The sequence below is a fragment of the Protopterus annectens genome, chromosome 1.part1 (assembly GCF_019279795.1).
Source record: "Protopterus annectens isolate FY-2018-M chromosome 1.part1, PAN1.0, whole genome shotgun sequence".
Classification (NCBI taxonomy): Eukaryota; Metazoa; Chordata; order Ceratodontiformes; family Protopteridae; genus Protopterus; species Protopterus annectens.
In genome coordinates, this window is record NC_056726.1 from 1,080,437,999 (window position 1) to 1,080,446,601 (window position 8,603).

Consider the following 8,603-nt stretch of genomic DNA (forward strand, 5'->3'; position numbering starts at 1 on the left):
GTGGTGTGAAACTGCTGATACCCTCCTTTATGAGGGTGTAGTCAGCTTTTGAGAAGTTTTTGGCCTGATTACAGCTGGGGAGGGGTTGGGTGGGATAGAAACTTTGAATGAGACAGACTGATGATCTGATCACACCAGAGAAGAACATACTATGGAAGTGGTTCAGTGGTCACCCATGTTGGTGAAAACCAAGTCCAGTATGTTATCTCCCCTTGTGGGGGATGAGACCAGCTGGTCTAGTGCGTTAGAGTTGATGAAGTCAAGGAATAGTTGGGTGAGTGCATTAGTGCAGGAATAGTTCACCCAGTCTATGGTGGGGTAGTTGAAGTCACCAGGAATCAGGGTGTTGGGGGGGTACCTTGATGGAGTCAAGTAGGTCCAAGTAGGGGGAGTGGGTGTCTTGAGACATGGAAGGGGTCTATAACAGACAAACACAGTGTATGAGAGATATAGATGTACAATGACATTGGAGACAAAGCACAAAGCCCTCACATAACCACACACAAAAAAAAAAAAAAAACAGGATGTCAGCCTTACACTCAAAGCACTCACTACCAACACTAAGGAACAAATGTATAGGCCCAAATATCACTACCAACACTAAGGAACAAACGTATAGGCCCAAATATCCAGAGGTACTCAAATGTAAGCTACCCAATCCTCCAAGACTTCCTAAAAGCATCTCTCGGTGGCCCCATGCACACTCAAAAATGACAGCACCTCACACAAGACATAACTCTAAAAATCATAGGAGCCTGACTTCCAAGCTCATAAGGTAACACATCACACAGCGAAAATTTGAGTTATTGGAAATTCCATTGTACGACATACTGATGTCATTCTCACCAGGCTAAATGAGGAGAAGATCACAGTGATCTGTCTGGAGCCAGGATCCACCAGATCATGCATGCACTTAAGTCTTTAAGCCGCAAGCACCAATAAGACACGGTCATACTCCATGTGGGCATGAACAACCTAAGACATACTTCACTGGAATATATGAAGAGAGACATGATGGAGTATCTCAATTTGTGTCCCAGTTGGGTATGAATCTAGCCTTGAGTAGCATTCTTCTGTCACCAATGATGATTGTTAGAGCATGTTAAAGGGTTAAATCTTTCTTATCTGAAAATAAGAAAATGTAGAAAAATAGAGTAGTTACTATATGCATGGCATCCATAGTGTGTGATAACTTTTCCGTGACTAGCACAGCTGCAAGGGAAACTGCAGATAAGAATGATTCCCTAATTCCTGGAGTGATTACTAGCACAGGTGCAAGGAGGACTGGAGACAGGAACAACCCTCTAAATCTTAAAGGATGTCACATAAATTAACTTGAAACAGAACAAAAATCAGCTTATCAGCAGAGTGCATGACATCAAGCAAATACCAAAGAATTGACTTTGAAATATTACTTGGACAAATGGATCCAGGTTGTGTGACAAAAACTGTATAAAAAGAGTGTAAAATTAAATGTTGTTAGATTGGGTACTTTGTAGGAACATAGTTCTGGGTAAATGGAGAATCATCTATATCTGTAAAGAAAAGCAAACCTTGTACAGTAAAAAGCTATAAGCTGTAAAGTGTGGTATGTGTTGTTTATTACATAAATAAGTTGTTTTATTAGTAACTGTGCTTAAAGTTGTTACAGTATTATAAAATATACAGTTTGCTGTAATTTAAAAATGTATCAGTGGTGAGCCTAGCCTGTATTTGAACACAGGGGGAGTGGTGCCCTGCATAGGGTCACTCCAGTAAAGGAGCAGTAACTAGAATAATGTATATGAGTGAGTTCTGAATAGGAGTACTCTAGTCTTTTACAGCTTGCAGCAGTACAGTTTTCAGACATCTGAGTCCGGAGTGAGACTGCTGTGCAGTACAGTCGATGTACAACAGATTCCCCAAGTCAGTGAAATCCAAGGTTTCCAATCTGCAACTGCCAGTTTCATTTTGCCAGCTTTTCAAGTGACTACAGGGAAATTTCCAGCCATCTGCAGATGACAGCTTGATCACCTGCCTTTTTGCTGTGTGATAAGACTTTGTTCTGTGTCACATACATTAGGAACCATAGTAAAAAATGTAAACAGAGTTTTACTCTTAATGTAGCAGAATGACCAGACAAAATCTGGGGCAAAATGCAATGTTGATATCAATAGCATATTGGTAAATGTAAAACCTTACTTTAAGTTGATACAAATGCATTATGTAAATGGGTTACAACATTGGACTGGTATCTCAAACAAAAGAATGGCACGTGACAGTAAATGTTTATTGTGTGAGTCATGTGAAACTGCTTTCTGTTTGCAATGCCATCAAAGTACAATATGGGCAACTGGGTGAGGAGAGGATATGTAGACAGTGCAGGCAAACTATTACGGCATCCTAAAGTATTAAAAGGCATGCATAAAGTAATAACAATGTCAAATCAACTGGGACAGTACAGCATTTCAAAGGTAAAAGCACATCAAAAACCAACTAGTGAAACTTTCAAGTTAAAATGCATTAGCTGGCATGTTAGCAAAACAAGCAGCACGAACGGGAAAAGAGCTTCCAGGTTGTGCATACAGCAATGTAGAAGTCAGTGCCTTAAAAGAGCTAGATGAACAGTCAATTGAAGAAGCCTCATAAATATTCAAAAGAAGCAGGCTTTAAAAGAAGAAACAGACCAGTGCATAACTGCAAGAATACCACCAAAATAATACTATGCATGCACCACTTCTAAAGGGCTACAGCTGCCTTACATGAAATTTCAGTTAACACACCCCTTGGTCAAGTTAAATCACCAGATATTAAGACGTCTGGGATCCAAGCCTAAAAAATGTTTGCAAGTTAGTCATAGAAGAATGGCTAGTCTGTTTACAGGTAAATATTGAGTAAAAAAATCATCTACATCGGGTACAGCTGGCAGATGAGCCATGGTATGCAATTCAAATAGATTATACAGGTCCTTTGCCAACAACAAACAGAGGTTACAGATATCTATTGGTAGTAGTGGGTGTTTTCTCAAAAAAGGTAGAGGCAGTTCCTAATAAAACCATGACTGCAAATTAAATGGCAGAAGCCTTATGGAAAAATATTTTCTGTCATTGGAGGTGGCCGAGAATTACTGAGTCAGACAATGGTCCACAGTTTGTTAGTGATTTAATAAAGGAAACGTGTACTCTGTTAGGAATTCGGCAAAGATCTAATGTGCTTTATCAACCACAGTCAAATGGAATTTTAGAATGAATGAATCATACGCTCAAAGAGCATTTCAAAAAAGCATGTCTTGAAAAGGGAAATGCATGGGTACAACATTTACCAGGTATTCTTATGGGCGTAAGGGCAACACCTAATAGTACGACAGGAATATTTTCTTATAAAATTATGACAGGGCGGAAAATGCCATTACAGTAATTTTTGATGATAACAGAGACCAGATGGCTTAATGGTTAAGGTCTTCACCTCCCATGCTCAGGGTACAAGGTTTGATCCTGACCTCTGACCAATGCCTGTTTGGAGTTTGCATGTTCTTGCTGTGTCTCTGTGGGGTTTCTCCCATGTCTGAAAAATATGCTGTTTCCATCTTAAACTCACCAATGAATGGAGCTGTGGGTAGCAGCACAGACTCTACATGGTGCCCTATAGAGGGAAAAGTTGTACAGACCAACCACTTTGGTCATTTACTGTGGTGCACAATATCCTCAAGATAGGAGACCACAGATCACAGACTGCATGCTGTGGCAGGGATAGCCACTCAATGGTGTAAAATATGGCTCTTGGTGATTTGGTCATGGTGACAAATGTCGCCAAAAATGGGCATGGGTAGTTACCAGTGATAAGTGGTTGAGGACCCGGCCTACTCTCACCCATGCCAGGGTCCCTTGCTAACAGTGGGAGGGGTATATGTGCCAACTGTTGGCCAGTGTGTGCCCGCCATAAAGCCCAGCAACCCTGGGCCAATAAGCTACTGGCTGGCCGGTGTCTAGTTGACCAGCCTGGGTTACCTGTGATAGCTCTGTTGAGCAAAAGTTGGACGTAAAACCAATCAACCTGCCAAACATGAACTGAGAATTGCTATGCTTAATGTAGTTTCACTGACAGGATGCAGCTTGGAAGTGGATGACATGATGATACAGAGGAGACTGGACATCCTATGTATCCAAGAGACAAGATGGAAGGGCAGTGCAGCAAAGCCACTTGGCTTGGGATCCAGACTCTACTACTCAGGTGGTGGACAGGCTAGAAATGGTGTAGGAATTGTGGTGAGACAGAGGCTTCAGAAGTCAGTGAGGGATATCATCAGAATTAATGACAGACTCATGGCAATCAGACTCCAGTGTAATGATAGGACAGTATTCATAATCTCAGCCTATGCCCCACAGCAGGGTTGTGATAGTGAGGAAATGAGTGCATTCAGACAGCACTTGCAGGGCCTACTAGATAAAACAGGACAACACAAATTGGTGTTAATAATGGGTGACTTAAATGCACATATCGGGACAGACAGAACAGGATATGAGGACTGCCTGGGTTACATGGGTGGGGCAACAGGAATAAAGAAGGAGAAGCCATTCTAGACTTCTCTCTGCTAAATGGCTTGATAGTAGCTAACACATGGTTCAGAAAGAGAGACAGTCACAAGATCACATACAAGAGTAGCCAACATGCAACTCAGGTAGACTTCCTCCTAGTAAGGAAAAAGGACTGGGTAGAATCCATGATTGCAAAGTCATTCCCAGTGAAACAGTTGGCCCACAGCATAAACCATTAGTTGCCACAATCAGCTGCAAGCAGTGGTCAGAGAAGGCTAAAAGGTCAACAGAGACCAGGCTGAAGACCTGGAAGTTGACTGGAGAGAAAGTACAGCAGTTCAAGGAATTACTCAGGGCTCTAGCACCCCAAGAAGAGGAAGAAATATGTGAAGTTGAAGAAGAGTGGCAGCACCTAAAAGCAGCATGTGTTAGGACTACAGAACAGATATGTTACTGAACCAGGTATGGAAATAACGTACATAAAGAAATCTGGTGGTGGAATGCAGAAGTCCAGAAAGTCATCAAAAGAAATGAGTGCAGGAAGAAATGGGAGACAGAAAAGACTGACCGGGCTAGGAAGGACTGCTGGTTGACTAACAAAGAAGCTAAGAAAGAAGTTGCAATAGCAAAAAATAGGGCATTGGAGGCACTGTACCAACTTCTGGAAAGTGACTCAGTAAGGGGCACTAAGAAACTATATCAGGCTGCAAGACAAGACAAAAAGTTAAAGAAGATAGCCAGACACCCTTCATAAGGGATGCCAGCAACAACCTGCTCACCAGTCCACAGGACATTACAGGCAGATGGAAGGAGTATTTCCAGCAGCTTCTGAATAAAGAAAACCCCACAGGAGCTGTACTTCCCCAGAAACAGCCTACAATGAAAGAAGAAGAGGAGCACACCTTAGAAGAAGTAAGAACAGCACTAAGGAAGGTGAAGTCAGGGAAAGCATCAGTCTCAGATGAGGTGACAGTAGATAAGATAAAGATGCTGGGTGTGATAGGGGAGAAATGTCTCCTAAGGCTATGGGTAGTAATAGCAGTGTGGAGAGAAAGGCGTATTCCAGATGACTGAATATGAATATGAAAAATGTGGGCAGTACAGAGGGATCAAACTCCTACCACACTGCATGAAAGTTCTAGAGTGGGTGATTGATAAACGTATATGCAGAGTAGTAGAATGTAAGATGGGAGATGAGCAGTTTGGATTCAGATCAGAATGCAGCACAACTGACCCGATGTTTGCATTTGAGAAGAAGCTAGAGATGAGGAGAGAGTCCAACTGGGCATTCCTAGACTTGAAGAAAGTATATGACAAGGTCCCAAGAAAGCTAATTTGGGCAGTACTGCAGTGGTTTGAAGTCCCAGAAACATTGGTAGAATTAGTGCAGGCTATGTACAAGGACCCAATGACTCAAATACGAACAGTGTTCGGCCTCACACAGGGGTTACCAGTGGGAGTGGGTGTACATCAGGGTTCAGCTCTGAGCCCACTACTGTTCATATGGGTGATGGACTACATTAGCAAACAGGTTGGAGTGGACAGATCAACAAACCTGCAGTATGCAGATGATGTGGCAGTACAGGCAGACTCTGAGCTACAACTTTAGCAAAGGATAGAAGAATGGAATGAAAATCTGAAGGCACATGGGATGAAACTAAGCACAGATAAGATGGTGGTAATGGCAGAAAACTGGACAAATCAGAAGAAGCTGAGACTAGAGATAGAACGGAAGATAGTGGAATAGGTAAACAGCTTCAAGTATCTGGGAGGGGTGGTTGAGGAGAAGGGTAGTCTGAATAAAGAGGTCAAAGCTAGAATCAGAGGGGCTGCAGCCAACTGGCATAGAGTATCAGGTGTAGTTTATGACATAAGAATGCCAAAGAAGCTGAAAAGTAAGGTGTACAACACAGTGGTGTGACCAGTACTACTGCCTGGTACAGAAACCTGGGCAGTAAAGACAGAACAGTTGAAACAGCTAGATGTGATGGAAATGAACTGCCTGAGAAAGGTGGTAGAATGCACACTGTGGGACAGACGAAGAAATGAGGACATAAGAGCATAAGCCAAAGTAGCTCCAGTTGCAGAAAAGATCAAAGAGAACAGATTACGGTGGTTTGGACACGTAGAAAAGCAGAAGACAATCTGGTGAGGGAGATGTGGGACAGACAGGAAGAAGGTAAGAGGAAGCGAGGGTGTCCAGCAAAGAGGTGGATGGATTGTGTGAAAGAAGATCTGCGATGGTCAGGCATGAGTGTTGAAGAAGGCAGGAGAGTGGCACTGAATCGAGAGAGCTGGCAACAGTTAACACGATACCCCGACCCCATGTAGAAAAAAAAAATGAGAAAAAGGTGCTGCTGATGATGATGATGATGACACCAGACTGTAGACTTATGTTAGAAATCAGCAAGCATCAGCAATGGTTAAAACAACTTACAGAAGTATGTGATTACAATGCAAGAGAGCAAGCTTTCCATCTATGGAAAAAGGTCCCAATATTACTCTCATTCTGTCTCTACTGTAACGACAGAGCTGACTCTGCTCCCTCAGTGGCATATACAGCTTGCTGTCCTCCAAAGTGTTTACATCCCCACTATGAGTCCTAGGCAAAAACAGCAGCTGCAGCCTGGAACATATGCAGCTATATGTTAATCTACCTGCTACAGAAGTGCCATAACTCACAACCCCCTAGAACAAGGGAGCCACACAACACCCATACATAAAGGGGTGGGGGGCAAAGGTCAATTCACAGTCTGCCCCTGCAAGCATTCATAACTGATCCCCTTTAGACGATTTGATGAGATCCCTCATCAAATCCTCTAAAGCTAGCTATGAAAACAGAATTGCAGCAGATAGTAAAGACAACTACAAGGCCTTCTATAGCTATGTAAAGAATCTCCATGGCAATACACAGATTTGCTCTGAGCTAATGCACAATGGTACTTCCTATACTGAGCCAACAGATATCGCCAATATACTGGCGGACAGATTCATTACTAACTTTACCCTTCTCCCCCCAAAGGACCAACCACAATACCAGTAGTTTGCCAGACACCCAGTATTACTGCTTCACAGGTTAAAACAGCACTGTCCAAGGCCAAGAATACAGCTTCTATGGGACCTGACAGTATCCCTGGCTGTGTTCTACATGAACTACAGAGTGAACTTGCACCTCACCTGTGTGCCATGTTCAATCACAGCCTCACTCCAGGCTTTGTCCCTACCGAATGGTGCACTGCCACAGTCATCCCTCTCCACAAAGGAGGAGCAACTACAGACCCCGGGAACTATCGCCCCATTACACTGATGAGTCTGATATGCAAAGCTAAGGAGCACATCATCATGGACCTAATAAACAAGGATATAGGGAATCTCCAAACTCTGGTTCCTACACAGTTTGGTTTTGTGAAGGGTAGATCATGCCTGCTCAACTTGGTCGACTTCCTTGAATCTGTCACCAGAGCTGTGGATGAAGGTAAGGTGGTTCATACAGCCTATCTTGATCAGGCCAAGGCCTTTGATACCATTCCCCACTCAGGAATCATAGAAAAACTTACTAAGATAGGCATCAACCCCTATATCACTAGGTGGATTGCAAACTGGCTCACAGGTAGAACCCACAGTGTGAAAGTAGCTAACTCCAAGTCAGACTGCTGATCAGTCATGAGTGGAGTCCCACAGGGTTCGTTCCTGGGTCCTCTCCTGTTTGGTATCTACTTCCCTGAAGTCCAGACCAACATGAAGGGACTCTGGCTGACAAAGTTTGCAGAGAATTGCAAGTTGGGAGCTATTATTAACTCCCCAAGTGATGTTGACATCCTACAGAAAGGCCTCAATGAGACCACCAATTGGTGTTAGAACCATGGCCTTAAGCTCAATGCCAAAAAATGTGTTTTCATCCTCTTTGGGAAAAACCCAGTTCCCTTGAATTACCACATTGATGGTAGTCCACTGAACACAAAAGGTGTTATAAGAGATCTGGGAACACAGATTGACAGCAACCTCTCTTTTGACCACCATGTTGCCACTGTGGTCAGAAAGTCCTTCTATGTGACACATCTCATTACTAAGGCTCTTGCATCCAGGAAG